The following is a 23193-nucleotide window of genomic DNA, read 5'->3' as shown; positions in this document are numbered from 1 at the left end:
AATTCTTCTTTGTGTTCATCCAATGTCTTCTTAATATCCTTAATCTTTTTAGCCATCTCATTGAATTTGTTAAGATTTGTTTGAACATCTATGATTAGTTGTCTCAACTCCTTTATGTCATCTGGAGGCCTATTTTGTTTCTTCAACTGGGCTGTGTCTTTCTGTTCCTTGGTGTGGATTGTAGTTTTTTTGTTGGTGTTTCCACATCTGGCTTGTTAGAAGTATTTATTCTGGATGCATTCTTTCTCTTTAGTTTAGGGTTTCCTGCCCTTTCTCCCTTGTTGATTGTGCAGTAGGAGCCAAGGATATAGTTGGTGCTGTGAGCTGTGGAGGCTCAGGCTGCCCTCATTTCCCCAGGGACTGATGAAGCTTCTCCCAACTTTCTCCTTTGCCAGGTGTTGGGACAGATCCACAGCTGTGTGTAATAATCCAAGTTTTGCAGGCCTCAATTGTGGTCACCCAGAGTGACTGATTAAGCTTCAAGTCCTTTTCTCCCCTGCCTAGGGGAGATGGAGCTGCAGGTGTAGGCAATAATCTATGCCATGCATGTCCAACATGACTGTAGTTGCCCCAGTAGAGTTCCCACTATTCAGTCTCCTCACTGAATGTACCTGCAGTTACCTGGAGAGGGTGGTGCAGGCTCCATCTGCTTGCTCTCTGCTAGAGGTGGGGCTGAATCCTGGGCTAGGCCTGCAGGCTAATCTGGGTGAAAAAAGCTGGTCTCTACCAGCACTTTGATTTTCAGGTAGCCCAGCTTCATCTCATGCTCGGGGCAAAGTCAAATGATATCTACTGTCCTCTTTCTGACTTGGATAGGTGAAAACTTTAGCTGTTTTTAGGGTTGTACTTCAGCCTGCTGAATTTACTAATTAGTAGATGAAATTGGTGGCCAAGCATCTCTTCCTTCCCTGTTTTTGGGAAATAGAGTTTCCAGTTCCAGCCATAGAAGAGCTCCTTAGATGGCTTGCACCACCAGTGTAGGATGATAACTGGCATCAGTTGTGTGGCCTGTATTTTTCCAGAGAGGCTGGCAAAGTTCCCTCCAACTTTCTCCATGCTGGAGGCAGGGCTGGGGCTTGGGCTAGAGCTGCAATCTGATCTGGATGGAAAGAAGTTGGTCCCTACCAGCACTGGGATGTTCAGTCCATTTGCCTCCCTTGTGCCTGGGGTGGAGTTAACATGGTGGGTACCAAAATCTTCTGACTTGGATAGGTTCAAATTTTAGCCATTCTAAGGATTATACTTTCACCTGCCGAAATTACTAATCAATAGCTGAAGCTGGTGTCCAGTCTTATCTTCCTGCCCATTTTTGGGAAATGGAGCTTCCAATTCCAGCTGCGGAATACCTCCTGAGGTGGCTTGTGCCTCCAGTGGAGGATGGGCACTGGCCTCCAGGGCATGGTGTGCTCTACTTTTGAATCTTTTCTGCAGATGGGCAGTCTCCTTCCTTCCATTCTTTCAAGGATGCTGCAGGATACTCTTCTGGCTTCCTGGAGTCCCCAAACAGGTGCTTTAGATAGTGTTGTGTGATTACTAACTGCCCCGTAGCAGGAACTGACTCTAGGAACTCCTTACTCTGCCACCATCTTGTTAGTTTTCCTTGAATTTTGGATATTTTATATATAGGTCTAAAGTTTCCTTTTACATTTTTGTTGTTTATGTTTCTTTGTTGAGAACTATCTTTTCTTTCATTCCAGGAGGATTTACCTTTCTCATTGAGCAGAGACTGCTTTGTCAGATAATTCCTTCTCTGGTTCATTTGGGACTGTATTGGCTGATTGTTTTTTCCCCTGGAGAATAGATGAGATTTTTCTTGTTCTTTCTACATTATGTTGTATAATTTGGGATGATATCTTGGTTGTATGTGCTTATTATATAGTTAGAGACTTCTGAAAGATTGTTTTGACTAGTTGGTCTACATTATGTTATATAATTTGGGATGATATCTTGGTTGTGTGTGTTTATTATATAGTTAGAGACTTCTGAAAGATTGTTTTGACTAGTTGGTGCCTTGCTATTCCATATGAATTTGAGGATCTTTTTCCATTCCTAAAAAAAGGTTGTGGAGATTTTGATAGGTATTGTATTTAATCTGTAGATCACTTCAGATAGTACTAATATTGTAACAATATTAAATCTGAAAAAAAGGACATATATCTTATCATTTATTTAGGTCATCATTAATTAAAATTAATTAGGTCAGATTTAATTAAGTGCTTTGGAGTTTTCAGTGTATGAGCCATTCATCTCTTTATTTAAATTCATTATCAGATATTTTATTATTTTATTCTTTTAGAGTCTATAGTGAATGAAATTTTATGTAAGACAGTTTTTATTTTTCAAATGTACTTAGATTACAGAAAATGTTACACAAAAAATATAAAGGATTTCTAAATGCCCCATTCCAAACACCTCCCACCCTTCCCCACATTAACAACTTCTTTCATTAATGTGGTACATTCATTGCAATTGAAGAACACATTTGGAGCATTGCCATGAAGCATGGATTATAGTTTATATTCTTTATACTCACTTACACTCAATTCTTTAGGATATATAGTGGCCTGTATCTGTTTTTGCAGTGTCATTGAAGACAGTTCCATGTTCCAAAAATGCCCCCATATTACACCTCTTTTTCCCTTTCTCTGCCTTCAGCACCTCCAGCAGCCACTGTCTCCACATCAATGATATAATTTCTTCCATTGCTGGAATACCAATAAGTCTATGGTAGAATATCAGTAAGTCCACTCTCATCCATATTTTATTCCCCAATCCTAAGGATTCTGGGATGGGGATACCTACTCCACCTCTAATTGAGAGGAGGCTTCAGTCCTATATGGCTGATGGATGGGACTCTCTTGCTTGCAGTTGTAGACTCTCGTTTCCTTGGTAGGGTGGTTGTCCTTCCCACCTCCTTGTTAGTTACCCTGGGTAATGCCAATGAACTGCAGAGTAGGTGTTGCAGCTACTGGAATTGATGTTTAATGCCCATTTCAGATTGTTCTTTCCTGGTATGGAAAAACAAAACTGATTTTTTTTTAGTGTTTATCTTATACCCTGTAACTTTTCTGAATTTATTTCCTGTAGTAGATTTCTTGTGGATTCTTTGGGATCTTCAATATGAAGGATCATACCATCTGAGAATAGTGGTAGTTTTTGATTTCTGAATTGAATGCCTTTCTCTTTTTTTGCCTAATAACCCTGGCTAGAACTTCCAGTTTAATTTTGAATAGAAGTGGTAACAGTGGGCATCCTTGTCTTGTTCTTGACCTCAGGCTTCATTCTTTCATTGCAAGATTTCATTCTCATGTTGACTATGATGTTAGCTGTGAGTTTTTTGTATTTACTTGTTATGGTTGTTACCTTTCATTTCTGTATTTCTGAGTTATTATGAAATCATGGTAGCTTGCATCAGAAGCCTTCTCAGTGCTATTGAAGTGATCATAGGTTTTTCCCTCCTTTGTTTTAATGTGGTGTTACTACAGTGAGTGATTTTCTTAGGTTGGCCCACCACTGCATTCTGGGGATATGTCACCCTTGGCCATGGGATATAATCCTTATAATATATGTAGTTTGATTTGATTTGCCAGTGTTTTGTTGGCAATTTTTGCTTCTATATTCATATGGAAGTTATTCTTTGTCTTTTGATGTGTCTATCTGGTTTGGGTATTAGAACAATAGTAGCCTTATGGAATGAGGTAGGAAGAATTCCTACCTCTTCAGTTTTTTGGAAGAGTTTGGGAAGGATTGGTGTTAATTCTTGTTTGAATGTTTGTTACAATTCTCCCTGAAGCCATCTGGACTTTGACCTTTCCTTGATGGGAGGTTTTTGATTAGTTATTCAATCTCTTTGCTTTCATATGTCTGTTAAGATCTTTTATATCTTCTTGTGTCAAGGCAGGTTATTTTTATGTTTTAGAAATTTCTTCATGTCTTCTCGGTTATCTAGTTTGTTGACATATGAATGTTCATAGTATTCTCTTATAACCCTTTAAATTCTGCCAGGTGACTGTTAATGTTCCCACTTTCATTCCTTAAATAGTTATTTGCATCTTCTCTCATTTCTCTTTGTTTGTCTGGATAAAGGTTTGTCAATTTTATTAATCTTTTCAAAGAACCAAAGTTTGGTTTCATTGATCCTCTCATTTGTTTTTCTATTTTTTATCTCACTTGTCTCCACTCTATAATCTTTATTATTTCCTTCCTCCTACTAATGTTAGGTTTGGTTTTCTCTTCTTTCCTCAACATATGAAATTAGGTTATTGATTTTAATATCATTCTTCCTTAATATAAGAATTTATAGTTATGTTTCCTAGTGAGTACTGTCTTGCTCCTTTCCATAGTTTTTTGCACATTTAAAAAAAATTTTCTCTAAGAATTTTCTGGTTTTCTTTGTAGGTGCATTTCAGAAAATTAGCCCATTAGTTATTTAAAAATGGGTCATATATTTTCCACTTAATCGTATAATTCCAGTTTTCTTTCTATTGATTTTTATATAAATCCATTGGGGTAGGAGAGGATTTTTTGTGATTTCTATCTTTTAATTTTTGTTGTCTTGTGCCTAGCCTGGAAAATGATCCATGGACACTTTAGAAGAATGAGTATTCTACTGTTGTTGAGTGGTGTTCTATATATATTAGGTGCAGTTTGTTTTTAATATTGTTCACATCCTCATTTTCTGTTCTGAAACTCTGTCTTAATGATTGACTCATTCTTTTTTTTAAGATTTATTTAATTTCTTTCCCCTTCCCCTCAGTTGTCTGCTCTCTGTGTCCATTAGCTGTGTGTTCTTTTGTGTCTGCTTGCATTCTTGTCAGGTGGCACTGGGAATTTGTGTCTCTTGGTTGCATCATATTGCTGTGTCAGGTCTCCCTTGTGTGTGGTGGCACTCCTGGGTGGGCTGTGTTTTTCATGTGGGGTGACTCTCCTTGAGGGGTGCACTCCTTGTGCATGGGGCACCCCTACACGGGGAGGACCCATGCATGGCATAGCACTCCTTGCACATGGCAGTACTGTGCGTGGGCCAGCTCACCACATGGGCCTCAAGGCCCTGGTTATGAAACCCTGGACTTCCTATATGGTAGGCAGACATTCTATCAGTTAAGGCACATCCACTTCCCTGATTCATTCTCTCTCTTTTTTTTAAAGATTTATTTATTTATTTATTTCTCTCCCCTTGCCCCCCCCCCCGGGTTGTCTGTTCTGTGTCTATTTGCTGCATCTTCTTTGTCCGTTTCTGTTGTTCTCAGCGGCATGGTAATCTGTGTCTCTTTTGTTGAGTTATCTTGTGCCAGCTCTCCATGTTGACGGTGCCATTCTTAGGCAGGCTGCACTTTGTTTTGCACTAGGCGGCTCTCCTTATGGGGCACACTCTTTCCGTATGGGGCTCCCCTGCGTGGCACGGCACTCCTTGTGCACATCAGCACTGCACATGGGCCAGCTCCACACAAGTCAAGGAGGTCCAGGGTTTGAACCGTGGACCTCCCATGTGGTAGACAGACACTCTAACCACTGGGCCAAGTCTGCTTCCTGTTGATTCATTCTTGAAAGTGGTGCTTTGAAGTCTCCAACTATTACTGTATAACTATTTTGTCTTTCAGTTTTGCCAATGTTGTTTCATGTATTTTATGGCTCTGTGTATATATGTTGTCTATTGCTATACCTTCTGGTGGATTGACCCTTTTCTTAATATACAGTGTCCTCCATTTTCTTTTGTTGTAGTTTTGGACTACAAGCTATTTTATTCTGCTAGTAGTTTAGCCACCCCTGCTCTCTTCTAGTTACTCTTAGTATGTAACATTTTTTTCTTTTCAAAATTTCCAAACTATTTGTTTCTTTGGATCTAAAGTGAGTGTCTTTAAAATAACATAGGTGTTTGAAGTATTTTTTACAATACATTCTGCCAATATGTGTATTTCGATTGGTGAGTTTAATCTACTTCTTTATTTTTTAAAAGATACTTAGATTACATAAATTATGTATAAAAAACATAGGGGATTTCTGTATGCTCCCCTCCATATACCTCCCCCATTTTCCAACATTAACGTCCTCCATCAGTGTGGTACATTCATTACAGTTGATGAACACATTTTGGAGCATTGCCTCTAATCATGGATTATAGTTAACATTGTAATTTATATTCTCTCCCACACAATTTTATAGGTTATGGGAAGATATATAATGGCCTGTATCTGTCATTGCAATGTCATTCAGGGCAATTCTCAAGTCCCAAGAATGCACCCATTTTACATCTGTTTTTCCCTCTCCTTTCCCTCAGAACCTCTATTGGCCACTGCCTTCACATCAATGATATAAATCTTCCATTGCTAGAATCACAATAAGTCTGTAGTAGGATACCAGTAAGTCTACTTTAGTCCATAGTTCATTCCCCCAGTGCTGAGGATTCTGGGATGGATGCCCATTCCACCTCTAATTGAGAGGGGGCTTTCCTCCCATAGAGCAAGATGCATGAGAATATCTTGCTTACAGCTGTAGACTCTTTCTGTTTCTTGGGACCATTGTTGTGTCATCAACCCATTGTTATTGTGCCATCATTTTCTAGTTAGTTGTACTGGGTGAGTCCAATGAACTGTTGAGATTCAAAGCCCAGCTGTGACATGGACAGTCCAAAGACGGAAGTCTCTTGGGTGTACACCTTATAATCTATTTATTTTGAAGCAAGTACTTTGAAAAGCAGGATTCATTTAGGCATTTTAAATTCATTTTTTATACATCTTATATTTTTCCCCCTCACTTTCTCCATTCCTGCCTTCTTTTGTGTATAGTTGATCTTTTGTAGTGAAACAGTTTTTTCCCATTCTTATTTCTTTTTCTGTAAATTTTTTAGATATTTTATTTGTAGGGTTATGTTGGAGTTTATATTTAACATCACAAATTGATGATAATCGTCTTTGAATTGACTTGAACTTACCTTCAGTTTCAACAGTAATAAGAAACTAAAGGGAAGCAGATTTGGCCCAATGGTTAGGGCATCTGCCTACCACATCTGAGGTCCAAGGTTCAAACCCAGGGCCTCCTGACCCATGTAGTGAGCTGGCCTACATGCAGTACTGATGCATGCAAGGAGTGCCGTGCCATGCAGGGGTGTCCCCAGCATAGGGGAACCCCACAGGCAAGTAGTGCATGCAATATGGAGAGCCACCCAGCATGAAAAAAGTGCAGTCTGCCCAAGAATGGTGCCACACACATAGAGAGCTGACTCAGCAAGATGACACAACAAAAAGAAACACAGATTCCTGTGCTGCTGATAACAACAGAAGCAGACAAAGAAAAACACACAGCAAGCAGACACAGAGAACAGACAATAGGGGGGAGGAAGAGAAATAAATAAAAAAAATAAATCTAAAAAAAAACCCAATAATCATATGCAGAATGGAAACAACAGGGTACAATAGAGGCAGAGAGAACAAAGACCTATATTTAAGAGTGGGGAAAATATGGAACCAGGAAATACCCAGAATTAAACTGCCATATTTTTGAGCATTTTACAGAAACTACAGGAGAGACAGCTCTGTGAGGTTAGGAAAGCTATTCTGAATCATAATACTGCCTACAAATTCAAGGGGGAAAATCATATAAATTGACCAATAGAAAAAATACTCATGTCAATCGACATACAAAGGTAATAGAGGGCAAAAAAAGGAATAAATGCAGAGTAACAGCATAGAATGAAATGAAAAATCTTCATTTCGGTGTCCTTTATGTTGTAGTTTTTCAAAAAAACATGGCATAAGGCATTAAGAAAATGAAGGAAGATATGAAAAGACATCAGATAAGAAATAAAAAAAATGAAGGGATAGAAATGTGGAAAGAAGATGGAAAAGAAGAAGGAAAAATCACTTCAAAATGTAATGCAAGCTAGAAGAAACACAGTGAATGATAATGCCTTATAAGAAATAGAAATTGATGAGAAAAAATATTCAAGAGAAATAAAAATTTGTTTAAAGATTTGAGAAAAAGTGTCAAAAGCTAATGATAGGTACAGAAGAGCCAGTATGTTAATAACTGGAGTGCATGAAAAGACAAAACCAAAGCAGAGACCTGAAACAAATTTTAAGATGTCATTTTTGTCTGTAAATAGAAGGAATGCTTTGAAGTTTCTTATTAAAAGTACATACTGAGCAGTGAATAAGAATGAATATAATGACAATATATAGTGTAGTAGAATTGATGGGCTTTGCAGAAAAAGAAAAATCATTTGTGCGTTTAGCACAATAGATAGAAAGAAAATTAGATCCCCATCAAGGTTTTTGAAGACAGTGCATTGTGTCAGAAGAAAATGGAGCCATTAATTTTATACCCAACAAAATTAATTTGCAAGTATAAAAGACAGGAAGTCCAAGTTATACTGTTAGACCCTGGGTAATTTTGTTCCCACATTCCCTTCCAGCTGAGTGAACAAAGTTCAGTAAAGGTATGTTTAGAAAAACATTGACCTGAGGACAGATGCTTAACTAAGTATTACATTTACACTTGTTCCACTATGACTAAATGAGGGTTGTATGAGAGAGAGTGTCTTTGGTGAAAGCTACTAGGGAAACAGACATAGGATAATTCAGGAAGTTCTAACTCTCTTTAGGGTGCTTGATAAATATTAAGAAAACTTGTAGGAGATAAATATTGTTTAATATAATAATACCTAACATTAAAAGTAAAGTCTATAAACCTCACTTTAAATCTGTCAAACTAAAAACCAGACTGTCACTAAATCAGCTGATGAGAGAATGGGTATAAGGGGCTGAGTACTGAGGTTTCTCCATTTCATGGAATTATGCCTTTCAGTCTGCAAACACCAGCTCCTCTGAGGCTCTGGCAAAGACCTTCAGTTCATGCATGGTCTTTGTAGCTGCTGATACTAGGATCTGGAACACAAACACAAGTTCTAGAATCTGGAAAGGCACAGATTAATGGAAGAGGAAGCTGTATACAGTGACCCTACATGCACCTACAGCTCTCTTGCCCAAATTAAGGAGCCATTGGATGGATGGCCAAGCAACTAAAGGGCTTTTATGGAAAGCGTTTCTGTCCCCTGGGTAGAAGTTGTCAGGGCATCTTTACCTCCTGTGCCTATTTTTACCAGCTAGTTCCCAGCTCCACTTGCATGTTCACATAAAATGTTAATTGCAGTTACCTAGTGTTCCCCTCAGTTTTGCTGAATTTCCTGAAATGCCAAAAAGAAAGCTAGAAAAGCAGTGGATTCCATATACACTTATTTCCCTTCCCTTCTTCTGACCTGCTCCACATTTCCTCTTCTTTCTCTTCAACTCTTCATTCTTCCCAAGTCTCTTCTCTTGAACAAGTGCAGAATAATTTTTGGAACCAGACTTGCTCTGGAACAGTGTTGACAGCTGGGGGAAGGAAGAAAACATTTATGCCTGTTGGAGTGACCCAGTGCAGGAAAACTATGGCCTGAGGAAAGTTCACAGGGAGGGGCATTGGTAGAGTCTGGGGGACAAGGCTGACCTGTCTCACTGGAGCTGTGGGTTCTGAGAAGAGCAGGGAGCCCTGAGCCCTGTGGTCCAGAGATTCTGTGGTGGGTCTGGTTCATTCCAGGAGACCATGTCAGCAGGAGTGTGAGAGCCAGTGTGTGGAACAAGCCAGGCAATAGCCCCTTCACACAAGTCCTCCAGAAAGCCTGCCAGGCCTTGGGAAGTATTGAGGGGCAGCTGGATAGCAATCCCTCTCAACTGAGAACAAGTTCAGGTTTTATTCCTAATCCTTGAATTTTGGATCTGGGTGTAGAGTGGAGGCTAGAAGTGTGTTCAAAGATATGCATCCCACTGTCCCTCTCCAGGACACACACTCACACCCCCTCCCCTGCCCCTACATTCACAAGCACACCACTCAGACTTGCACATAGACAGTCCCCAGTCCCTGTACACAGAGTCCATGCCATCTAAGGGAACACTGATGCTTGTAAGACCTAGTTCTTTACCTGGAAACTCTCTTTTCTTTAGCCATACCCCAATCTTCATTTCTTCCGGGATATGGAAACAGAATGACTCTCCAGACAAAGCCAGCAAGAATGCTCTGATTTTCTTATGCAGATATTTCCTCAAACATGAGTGCTTCCAAAATATGTGCTGTTTTTGCTTCTGCTTAGTGTCATTCCCAATTACAGAAATGAAAACTCCATAGTGGATCATGCTGTGTAGTGTTTGCTCAGGTACTTTGTTCCCTTGGTGCTTTAGAAGAACAGATGGGAAACTGTGGTCAAGTTGAAGACCCCATAAGCAAGTGGAGGGACATCTGTGGTAGGGCACATGCTTTGCTTGAACATAAATCTCTCAAGTCCATTTTGCTTTGTGATTACAAAATTCTTAATCATTGGAGGGAAAAATTTTGCTGAGGTAAAGACCCCAACCACATAGTTTATAATCTGCTGCCTTTTGTGGATGCTCTTTTAAAGAAGGGGTCAGTTTGAAGAGGACCGCACTCGACACTTGCCTCTCCTAGGAAATTGTATGTATGAAATATATTATACATAATTAGATAACCTTATCTGAAGTCAATGGAAAGAGAAAGAAACAAAAAGGGTAATATTTATATCTTAGACAAAGAATAGTGACCTCACCTCAGCATTAGTTGGGCTACCTCATCTTCTTGGTTTTTGGGAAGCTATCATTTATTCCTTGGGAGCTTGGATGACACAGAGTATCTGTGAGCACACTAATTGTTTAACCATGAATTACTCAAGTAGTATTCTAGCCTTGGGCAGGAGGGTAGAGTGGAGTTTGTGGATTAACAAGTACAGTATGAGCTGCTGCTGGGCCATCCTTCTTACTGTAAGAAGAATAGCAAAGACAATAGAAGAAAAGAATTGTAGTTAATGGCAATCTAAAGTAACTTGTAATAATCAGCCTACAAATGGTTCTAAAATTCAGTGACAGGTTTCCATGGTGCCTCCCATTTGTTCTGTATTCACCTAAATTTCCAAAATTGGCAGTGTCTTCTTGACATCTTCCAGATCATTTCAATCTCCATGTATCCACAAATGCTGACCCTGCAGATATTGTATGTTCTATAGGAATTTCCCTAATGAATAATGACTTTGAATATCTTTTCATGTGCTTATTGGTACTTGATATATCCTCTGGAGAATTATCTATTCAAGTCCTTTGCCCATTTTTAATTGTTTTTTTTTTTCTTTTTGTTGTTGAGTTGTAGATGTTCTTTTATACATACTGGCTATTTAAACCCATACTAGAAATAAGATTTGCAACTTTTCTGTAGGTTCTTTACACTTTCTTGATAATGTCCTTTGACTGACAAAACTTTTGACTTCTGATGAAGTTCACTTCTGTTTTTTTGTCATTGTTGCGTGTATAATTCTGTACCTCAGTTTTTCCACCTGAGGAGGAGGAGAATATATCAACCATTACATTTGTCTATGAATGACTTAGTATATATCAAGTATGTACTGTAGATGCTTGGGAAGGTTAATTAAAGGTCCAATGTCTTGCCTGAGATCTCACAACTTAATGTGACTCAGAGCTGGATTCACACCTGGGAGTGGAAACTCCAAGGTTAGTGCCCTATCTATGAAACACAGCTGCTTTGCCAATAAATGACCACTTTATTTTAATCCTTTCTTAAATTTAAGTGTCTGTCAGAAATGGTGTAGTGGGTTGTGGGCCAGTGCCCTTATGGGCAAAACTGATGATAAGGTGGAAGGGTGTATCTGTGCAGTGGCTGGGCATGACGGTGGTGCAGTGAGGCTATTGGGATGGGTGGTGCTGGTCTGCGAGGGGGTAGGGTGGGGGTGGGTTGCACTGTCCATGGAACTGGGGCAAGGGTTGGGGAAGGGAACAGATGAGCTCTGGGGATTAGTTTTGTAGTGAATAGGTGTGACAGTGGTGCAGTGAGGCTCTTGGGTTCAGTGGTGCTGGTTTGTGAGGGGTTGGGAAGGGGAAGGTGGGTTGGACTGTACAGGGAACTGGGAGGAGGGTTGGGGGAGGGAGCAGGTGAACACTGGGGATTTGTGGGTATGTGGTTGAAACGACAACATTGAGAATGTTATTTTGGCAAATATGGATGGGAGAGTTATTGGTTTAGGGTTTTGGATGTGGGGAGCATGCAGGACATGGTACACCTGAGGCAGGCTTCTTGGGAGTGTGTGAGTGTTCATCCCATCATAGTATGTGTTATCAGAGGGTGGAGACCCACATAATGAGAGGAAAGTTGTGGTCTCCTGGGGAGTCAGTCCTGGTGTGTTCTCAGATTGGCAGGAGTCTCTTGAGATTATAGGCAGTGCCTTAAATGGGAGGACAGGCCAGTGTATGAAGCCCTCAGTGTGGTTGTAAGTAACTATGAATCTTGTTCTTATGGAATGACGCACGATGCTTGCCCAGATCCCAAGGGGAGGCAAGAGAGAAATAAAATAGGTGGAACTTGGGGCATTTTTGGGGTGATGGAATTGTTCCACATGGTTTTACAGTGATGGATGCAGGCCTTGTTAAATGTCATCAAAATTTATAAAAGTGTAGGGTCCAAATTATAAACCATAATGTAAATCATTGACCATGGTTAGTAGCAATGCTTCAATATTTGTACATCAATTGTAACAATAGGTGGGAGGGAGGGGCAACATACAAACATGGGAGAGTGCCAGAAGTTCATTGAGAACTAAATGCTGAGTAAAACGTATCAAAGTATAAGTAGGAGGGTCACCTGGTTAGGACGCTCAGGGGGTATGGTCTGATGCGGGACGGACTCCAGAGGGAATAGCTGAAGGCTCATTTTGCCAAGGTGGGTTCTACCATTGGGTGGGGTGGACCCATATCCTGGGGAAGACTAATGCCGTCGAATAGAGAGAACTGTATCTCTCGTGAGAAAGGACGGCTCCCAGGGCATTAGATTGGCAGGCGTTGTGGGCCCTAAGGGGAGGGGAAAATGGACGTGCAATGGATAGAACAAAGGTAAATAAGGGGGCAAAAGAGGAGTTATGTGAGAGTACACGAGGATGAATATAAAACAGCTAATATTACACCAAAAACATATAGGGGACCACAGACTAATAATGAAAACCATAAGACAAAACATAGGATAACTAAAAAATTTAGAAAACTGTACAACCTAAAGTATGGACTACATAGTAAGCACAAATGTTACCTTGTTTGAAAACTATAGTTTCGGAATCTGTACATCAGTTTCAGGAAATATGATATGAATAAGTTAAAAGATTATTGCTGTGGAAGGGAAAAGGTTTTATGGTGGATCTGGGGAAATACTGTATATTGTATATATGAATTTTGGTGATCTAAGACTCTTCTGAAGCTGACATTATGTTGGGATTCACTTTACGGGAAGTTTTGGATCACAGAGTGGTTCAACAATGGCAGCGGAGGAATACTGATATGGGATGTTATTGACAGGATATATATGGTTGACAGGGAGTTATACAGGGCATATGCCCAGGGTATATGGTAATGTCTATATATACTCATAGTGGAAACAATTAAAAACAACAGCTGGGGGGGTTCTGGGCTCCTGGCCGGGGGGTCACTGTTGTGGGCCCTGGGAGAGCAGCGGCAATCCTCCAGGTGCAACGGCAAGAACCAGGAAGGAAGGAGGGCCCAACAGTGGGCTCTTGATACTAATGGCTACACTTTTGAGCCTATGCACCTGCAATAAGAACAAGGCCTAGAGTAGCATTGTGTCTGGGGGTTTCCTCCTGACAGCCTTCATGTTACTCAAATGTGGCCACTCTCACAGCCAAACTCAGCGTGTAGATGTGATGCATTCCCCCCAGCATGGGACACGACACCCGGGGATGAGCCTCCCTGGCACCGAGGGATCACTACCACATACCAGCTGAAGAAGCAACTAGAAAATGACCTTGAATTAAAGATTCAATGCGGAACAGCAGAATATACCTGTCTACATATAATAACATGACTTCGGGAAGCGGTTTGACCTAATGTAAGGGGGAAATGGAAAGGAGAAATGAGATTATAAGGCTGTGAGTCTCTAAAAAAGAGTCTGGAGGTTGTCAGAAGGAATACCCCTATGTACAACTGAACAGAGTCTAAGAGACAGATAAGGTAGATACAACCCCAGGTATTGGTTCTTTTGAGGGATAAAGAGACCCACGGGTTCTATGGTCATGGCAGAAGGGGTTCACTGCCATGACAGATGGCCCTTCTTTGGAGCTGGTGTTTCTGCGTGATGGAAATGGACTCAGAGGGGATCTCTTTTCACAAGACTTGCATGCTACTTTATTGGAATTGTAGTTGGTGCTGAGTTTAAGATATATGTAGGGGATTTGAATCTCTGGACTGATAATATGACACCCAGGCCCAGAGCCTCAACAGACTTCAGCTCCTACACTTTGACTTATTGGACTTACTCCACTCAGCTAACATGGAGTTGAAGAAGGTCAACCACCACAACATGGAGCCTAGGGTGTCTACAACTAGAAGCGGGAAGAGTGCATCCAGTACCCATGTGGAATCTAAGCCCTCACTTGACATAGGTGTGCAATGGACACAACCAATCCAATGTCCACAGAGAAAATGTGGAATGGGTGTGGGAACGGTAGCCATGGGGGCTGCTGGGTGTGGGGAACGGGAGGAAGAGATGAGATGTGGAGGCGTTTTCGGGACGTGGAGTTGTCCAGGATAGTGCTTCACGGACAATTACGGGACACTGTAGATCCCCCCAGGGCCCACTGGATGGAACGTGAGAGAGTCTGGGCTATGATGTGGACCATTGACTATGGGGTGCAGTGATGCTCAGAGATGAACTTACCAGGTACAATGGATGTATCACGATGATGGGAGAGAGTGTTGCTGTGGGGGGAGTGGGGGGCGGGGGCGGTGGGGTTGAATGGGACCTCATATATATTTTTTTAATGTAATTAAAAAAAAATAATAAATATTTAAAAAATAAAAATAAAAAAAAATTGTAACAAATGTACCATCCACATGTAAAATGTTATTGATAGGGGAAACAGGAAAAGGGGGAAGATATTGGGTATATGGGAATACCCTATATTCTGTACATGGCTTTTTTTTTTAATAACCTAAAGCTTCTCTGAAGGTACAATGAAGAAAATAAGACTCTGGGGGAATAAATGGAAGAAAATGTCACTGCACATACAAGACAACAGATCTTATAGTGATGAAAGGCACAATGAAAATTTTTAATTTTTAGGTTTTTTTTCAATTTTTTCAATTTTTATTTTTTAACCTATCATTTCATTTTCTTATTGTGTTTGGTTATTTCATTGGCTTCATTTTTTGAATAAATGTTGGATCTAAGAAGGGTTCCAACTGTGGCTGGGGAGGATCAATGGTGTGGGGTGTCAATGATGGGGGATTCATGGGAAGAGGTTCACCTGGGGCATATATGTAAGGCATGTGGTCAAATGTTCATGGGGCATTGTCACAGTGGGTGAAGATTCACACAATAACCAGAACATTAAATTTCCAGTTCTGCCATATTCCTTAATGGGACAGCAAGAACCCCCTGAGTATACAGGCAGTGACTAGTAAAAGAGGATGGACCATTGATGGGCCCTTGATATTGATGACTGTGCTTTTGAACCTTTACTTTTGAAATTGAAACCTAGCTTAGTGTTATAGGCTGCCTAAGAGTTACCTCCTGAGAGCATCCTTGTTGCTTAAGTGTGGCCTCTTAGCCGAATTCAGCATATAAATGCACTATCTTCCCCCTGGCATGGGACATAATGCCCAGGGATGAGGCTCCCGTGCACTGAGGCATTACCACCAAGCACCAAGTAGCAATGCAACTGGACATTGATCAAAAGGAGGAAAGAGTAAAGACAAATGAGTTTATATGGTTAAGAGACTTCAAAGTGAATGGGGAGGTCATGCTAGAGGTTACATTTATTATGCACATCCTAGCAGAATCTGATTGGCTGCCATAGTAAATAATTGCCTCAAATAGCTAGGTTCCCGAGGGCTCTGCAGACAGCCAGACACTATAGGCTGGGTCGACGTTTGAGGAGTTTGGCACCCCGCCATTGGGTCCTACTTTGGAATTTATGCTCCCCAGTGTGACAGAGTTGGACTCAGTTGTGGTTTCCAAACACATGGCTCTTCTGCCCATTGTATTTGAACCTATAGTTAGTAATAGAACTGATAGGTTTATGTCCACAAGACTTATAGTTTTGGGCTTTCTATGTGCCAGTGGGCTCTGAAGCTCAAGAGATTTGCAACACCTACTCTCCTGTTCATTGAACTTGCCAAGGACATCTGACAAGGAGATGAGAATGGACAACAGCCATTCCAAAGAACAGAGTCTGCAACTTCAAGAAGATAGTCCCATCTGCCTGCCCCTTGGGATCTAAGCCTTCTCTCAGAAACAGACTGGGCATCACCTTTCCAGAATCCTTGCAATTGGGGAATGAATGATGGACTACAGTAGACTTACTGTTATTCTGTTACAGACTTATTGTGATTCTAGTACTGGGAGAACTTTTATCATTGATGAGGAAGCAGTGGCCACCAGAGGTTCTGAGGGGAGGGAGAGGGTATAGGTATAATAAGGGGGCATTTTCAGGACATTGGAATTGTGCTCAATGATGTTGCAGTATCAGGTGCAGACCTTTATATATCTTGTCATACTTATAAAATTGTATGGGAGAGAACTTAAACTATAATGTAAAGTATAATCCCCACTTAGTGGCAGTGCTCCAATATGTGGTCACCAATTGTAACAGATGTACCACACTAATGAGGGATGTTGTTAATGTGGGAAAGTGTGGGAAGGGAAGGGAGTGGGTCATTTGGGAATTGGGAAAGGGAAAGGTTTTCCTGAGCCCTTTAACCTTCCCAGCCCCCTGGGCCTTCCCTTTGCCAGAGCTCTGAGTGAGGGGCTAGGTGTGGCAGATTAAAAGAATCATCTAGGCTGTAGAATTAAAAATCAGTTTGTCCTGTGGTTCCCCAATTTAAGCCTTTTAATAGCCTTAAAGTAAAGGTGGTTAATAATCCTGTTATCCCAGAGACAAAGTAGATACAACCCCAGGTATTGGTTCTTTTGAGGGCTACAGAGACCCACAGGTTCTATGGTCATGGCAGATGAAGTTCAGTGCCATCTCAGTTGGCCCTACTTTGGAGTTTGTGTTTCTGTGTGATGGAGCTGGACTCAGGTGTGATCTTTGTCCACAAGTCTCTACTGTTACTTTTACCAGAGCTGAGGTTGGTGCTGGGGGTTAATGTATACCCAGGGGACCTGAATCTCTGGACTGACCATGTGATAGCCAGGCCCTGAGCCTCAACAGACTTGCAACTTCTGCTCTGGTTTATTGGACTTATCCCACTCATCTAACATGGAAGTGAAGAAGGTCAACCACCACACCATGGAGCCAAGAGTGTCTACAACTGAAAGCAGGAGCATTGCATCCCGCATCCATGTGGAATCTAAAGCCCCCTCTTGATATAGATGTGGAGTGTACACAACCATTCTAAGGTCCACAGGATGGAGGAATAGAGTATGGATTCAAGTGGACTTACTGATAGTCTGTTCATGAACTATTGTGATTAGTAATCGAAGAAAATGTGGCATTGGTGTGGAGAAAGTGGCCATAGTGGTGGCTTGGGATAGGGAGTGGGAGGAAGAGATGTGATGTGGGGGCATTTTCAGGACTTGGAGTTATCCTGGGTGGTGCTGCAGGGACAGTTACTGGATATTGTATGTCCTCCCATGGCCCACTGGGTGTACTGTGGGAGAGTGGCTATGATGTGGACCACTGACCATGAGGTGCAGTGGTGCTCAGAGATGTATTCACCAAATGCAATGAATGTCTCATGATGATAGAGAAGGTTGTTGTTATAGGGAGAGGAGTTGGGTGAGGGGGGTGGGGGGTATATGGGAACCTCATTTTTTAATGTAACATTAGAAAAATAAAGACAAAATAAATAAATAATCCTATTAATGAATTTCAGGAAGCAAATGAAAAGTCCTTGAAAGCTATGGAAGATCTTTTCTAAATTATAATTAAAACAAATTAAACAATTGTAATATATTCCAGAACCTAGCATTCAGTATGCTTTTAAAATTATTCACAGTTTTAGACTTTTATTAAAGAAGAGAAGTTTTAAACCTTATGTCAAGGAAGGAAAAAGGACATTCCTAGAATAAACTATAATGATTTCAATTTTATTTAACTTAGGTGTAATCTCCCTACATTTATAGAATGCCAATTAAATAAATTAATATTATATTAAGTCCTTAAGACAATGAAATTGTAAATTCATGTTTAATGGAATTAAGTTAAAAGGAGAAAATGTAGCTCTGCCCTCTCTTCAATGAATAAAGTAAACTTCATTGGTTGCTAATTGTAATTTTTTTAAAGATTTATTTATTTCCCCCACTTTTTGGTTTTTGCACTTGCATCTGCTTCCTGTGTCTTTTCTTCTTTTTTTTTTTTAAGATTTATTTATTTATTTATTTCTCTTCTCCCCCTTGCTCACCCACCCACACCAGTTGTCTGCTCTCTGTCCATTCACTGTGTCATCATCTTTGTCTACTTCTGTTGTCAGCAGCATGGGAATCTTTGTTTCTTTTTGTTGCATCATCTTGCTGTGTCAGCTCTCCATGTGTGTGGTGCCATTCTTGGGCAGGCTGCACTTTCTTTCACACTGGGTGGCTCTCCTTACAGGGCACACTCCTTGCACCTGGGGCTCCCCTACACAGGGGACACCCCTGTGTGGCACGGCATTCCTTGCATGCATCAGCACTGTGCATGGGCCAGCTCCACATGGGTCAAGGAGGCCCGGGGTTTGAACCGTGGACCTCCCATGTGGTAGATGGATGCCCTAACCACTGGGCCAAATCTGCCACCCCCATGTCTTTTCTTTAAGAGGCTCTGGGAACCCATCCCGGGACCTCTGATGTGGGAGAGAGGCATTCAGTTTCACACACTGACTCATCTCTCCAATCTGCAGCATCTCTCAGTGTCTCCTCTATGTCTCACTTTGTTGTGTCACCTTGCTGCACCAGCTGTATGTAGCATGGGCTGTCAGCTCTCTGCCATGTGGGCTATCAGCTCTCCATGTCAGTGGACTTTCAGCTCTCTATGGTGCTCAGGCCAGTTTGCCTTTACCAGGAGGCCCTGGGAATTGAAGCTGGGGCCTCCTATATGGTAGATGGGAGCCCGGTCACTTGAGCTACATATACCTCCCTAATTGTAATTTAATAAGCTTTGTTTTAATGTGAAATATCCATTCCATGTGGTTAGGGTAAATTATATGGAGTTTGAAAAAACATCTTCTAAACTGAAGCATTTAAATGACTAATTCCAGGAATGTAGCTGTAAGATAAAGGAATGCCTCTCTTAAGTACTATCTTTATTTTCTTTGCCATGTGCTTATCTTGTTGCCTATACTGTCTCTGTGAGTTTATGTCTAGGGCATACCTCTCCTAGCTGTCCTAAGCATAACCACTGCTGTAGGAACTAAGATTGAAGTTCATACTGAAACCTAGCAGGTCTACTACAATCTCTCCCTGGAGTTAACCAGCAGCATAAAAGAATTCAAGGAAGAATGCTGTTTCCATCAACTTTGGGAGGGAGCAGCCTTTGAAGGTACCTGGCCTTTCTCACTCTTGTGGTCTAGTATGTCATGACTACACCTCTTTTTGGGTCTGTTTGCCACCATCCTCTTTATCTCTTTATTGGGACCATGGATTTTCAAAATTTGAATTATTTCTAATGAATCAATGGCTTATTAATCATGTGGGGATTTCATCCAGTTCCAACCAGGATGTGGACCCATCTTCCCTCAAACACAATAGAATAGTGAGAGAGGTCATGCCCTGTCAGGCAGGGACTACTGCCCTAAACAGCAGGAAGCAACTACAGAAGAATGACCTTGACCCCTCAGCACCCCTTTAAGAATAATGGCATGAACTCTTTGAGGGCGAGTTCAGACAGTTTAGTACAGGGAAATGAGATGAGCCACAACATGGCCAACAGACTATGTGGCCATGAGACCCTACTGAGTCCTTGACCTTGACTTTCAGGTTCCAGTTGAGACTCTCTCCTGGGCTGAGGGGAGGCACTGCATATTCCAAAGACTACTCAACTTTGGCCCCCACTATTGGTGGGATAACCCAATAGCAGCTTGGGCCCCACCCATTAGCATTTGTAAGGGGAGGAATAATTAATAGCTTTGAAGGTGACCACACAAGCCAGAACTCACTTTCTCTGCCTAGAGGAGCCGACACCAATATTAGTGCTTATTTCCATCCTGTCCATTTCTCAGCAAGTTCTCTTCTTTCTCCCATTACTAAATAAAATCTTTTTCCTGGCCTGACTGAAAAAGAAAGAAAGAAAGAAGAGAGATTCCACAATAGATGTTACAGATGGAGCTGTGAATAGGGTTTAGTGACTTCCACAAATGACAGTCCATTTAGCAGCAGAATGTCCCCAGGGTACAGGAAGCCTGAATGTGCAATTCTGAAATCCCAGAATGTTACCCCTTTAGTAGGAGACCAACATTTTCATGATTTCAATCCACACAATTCCTAGTAATGTCAATGTTTTCAAGATGCTCAGTAAGAATCAAGGTGTCTTGTGGCTGGCAGGATTATTATGTGTAGATGGAAAAATTTAAAATATCAGTAAACAAAATTATATCTATTCTTTCTTGTTAGAGGTTATTTCTAAAATAAAGTGTTTAAATATAGTGTGCACAAAAGTTACTGATGAGTTTTTGGACCATGTGATATACATAAATTACTTTGGCAGATCTTTTATATGCCTGATAATAGGAAAACCAATTGTTGGTAAAATTGTAGGTCCTATTAAAATGGCTCTCAACCTATATGATTGGGAATCTATAGCAATAGAAATAAAGTTTTAAAAAATCTAAAAAGAACTGCCACCACTAAAACCAAATTAAAAGACTAAATAAAAAGAAAACTGAAATCAAGTGCCTCATGTGAATGATAAGAATCATTGAAAAGGCAGCACTAAAATATAATGAGAAACTAAAATTTAATTGTAAGAATAAAATACTCATAAATATAAGTTTAAGTTCAGAAATAAAATTCATTTGAAGACATGTAATTGAAAACACCTTTAAAGATAATTGATTCTGAAAATATATATACATTTAAATGTAGTACCTGGACAAGATGGCAGTTGTTCCCTTCCAAAATAAGAGTTTAAATAAGGAGCAATAATCAATGATCAGATTGAGAAACAAACTAGAGAAGGACAGGTACAGTGGAGAAAAGGAGTATGAAGACCCATACTTAAGAGGATATGAAAAGATCTTGCTGGGGAAGAGGGGAAAAGGGTTTGATGTTGAATATATGGGAGTCCCCTATATTGTATATGTGACTTTACTGTGATCTAAATTTTTTGAAGACAAAATTAAAAATTAAAAAAAAGGGTGTAGGCACTGAGGAAGGAATGGAAGAGATTGCCTTGCCACTGTACATACAGGGCAACACCTATTACAGTGATGAAAGGCAAAACATCAAAACCAAAGTTTTATGATTTTTTAATTTTTTAGTACCTGTTTATTTTTTACTTTATCTCAGTTTTTCTCAATTAGTATTAATTTTGCTTGTAATCTTGAAACCTATTATTACTACTTCATTTTCTTACTAATCAAATTTGGCAATGTATTAGGCTTCATTTTTTAAGAAGTTTTGAATCACAGTGAAGTTCAACTATTATAGGGGAGGAACAGTGGTGTGGGGTGTCACTGATAGTTGGGAGGGAGTTCTCCAGGGCATGTATATAGGGTATATAAAAATGTTTGGATATTCATTGGGTATTGTCATAGTAGGGAACTCTCCAAACAACTGAGGAAGTACAGAGTTCCTAGCTAGGGGAGCTCTGTCACATTCCCCAGTGGAACAGCAACAGTTGCCCTCATGCATGGGCAAAGACCAGTGAAGAAGGATGGTCCAATGATGGGCCCTTGGTACTGATGACTATGCTTATGAGCCTCTGCACTTGAAATTCCAACTAAGCCTAGAGCTGCAGGGTGGGTAAGAGTTACCTCCTGAGAGCCTCCATGTTGCTCAGATGTGGCCTCTCCCTAAGGCAAACACAGAATGTAAATGTGTTACCTTCCCCTCAGTGTGGGACGTGACTCCCGGGGATGAGCCTTCCTTGCACTGAGGAATTACTCCCAAGCAGCAGCTGGTGATGCAAGTAGAAAAAGACCTTGAATGAAAGGGGGAAATGGTAAAGACAAATGAGTTTATATGGCTAAGAGACTTCAAAATGAGTTGGGAGGTCATCAGAGGGGTCACACTTACACACACCTTAGCAGGATCCCAGAGATAGCTAAAGTAGATACAACCCCAGGTAGTGGTGTTCCTGAGGGCTACAGAGGCACACATGTTCTACAGTCATGGCAGTGCTTTGCCAGTGGGCCCTACTTTGGAATTTGTGCTCCTGAGTGCGATGGAGTTGGGTTCAGATGTGACCTCTCTACACATGCCTCTACACATGCCTCTTCTGTCACTTTTACTGAACTTGTGGTTGGTGCTGGGGTTGGTGTATGCTCAGGAGACTTGAATCTCTAGACTGTCTAAGTATCAGCTGGGCCTTGAGCCACAAGAGAGTTGCAGTACCTACTCTCTTGTTCATTTGGCTTACCCAGGTTAGCTAATAGGGTAGTGAGGATGGTCAAACAACATACCAGGGAACTGAGAGTATCTACAACTGCAAGCAGGAGAACTGCATCCATCAGCCATTTGGGATCTAAGCCCCCTCTTGATTTAGAGGTGGAGTGGACATCACTGTCCCAGGGTCCACAGGATGGTGGAATAAAATATGGATTAGAGTGGACTTACTGGTATTCTACTATAGAACTGTTGTGACTCTAGCAATGGAAGACACTGTATCATTGATGTGGAAACAGTGTAAAGGGAAGTTGCTGAGTACAGGGAGAGGGAGGAAGTGGTGTGATATGGGGACATTTTCAGGACTTTTGAGTTGTCCTGAATGATATTGCAGGGACAGATGCAGGACATTATATATCCTGCCATAACCCACGAAAAGGACTGGGGAAGAGTGTACTCTTCAATGTAAACTATAATCCAGGAGGTATAGTAGTGCTCCAAGATGTATTTGCCAATGCAATGAATGTGTCACAATGATGAAAGAGGTTGTTGATGTGGTGTCGGAGTCTTGTTCGGTGACCCGAGGTATCGGGAATGAAAGACAAAGAGAGATTGGGTTCA

The 23193-nt window shown here is 40.9% G+C and overlaps 1 protein-coding gene across 2 annotated transcripts in view; it reads left to right on the top strand.

The window, feature by feature from the left end:
• LOC131275034 (leucine-rich repeat and calponin homology domain-containing protein 1-like) overlaps nt 1-23193 on the top strand; it is a 107016-nt gene that overhangs the window by 32332 nt on the left and 51491 nt on the right. The window lies entirely within an intron of this gene.

The sequence above is a fragment of the Dasypus novemcinctus genome, chromosome 2 (assembly GCF_030445035.2).
Source record: "Dasypus novemcinctus isolate mDasNov1 chromosome 2, mDasNov1.1.hap2, whole genome shotgun sequence".
In the NCBI taxonomy this organism is placed as follows: Eukaryota; Metazoa; Chordata; class Mammalia; order Cingulata; family Dasypodidae; genus Dasypus; species Dasypus novemcinctus.
This window is presented reverse-complemented; position numbering and strand designations above follow the sequence as displayed.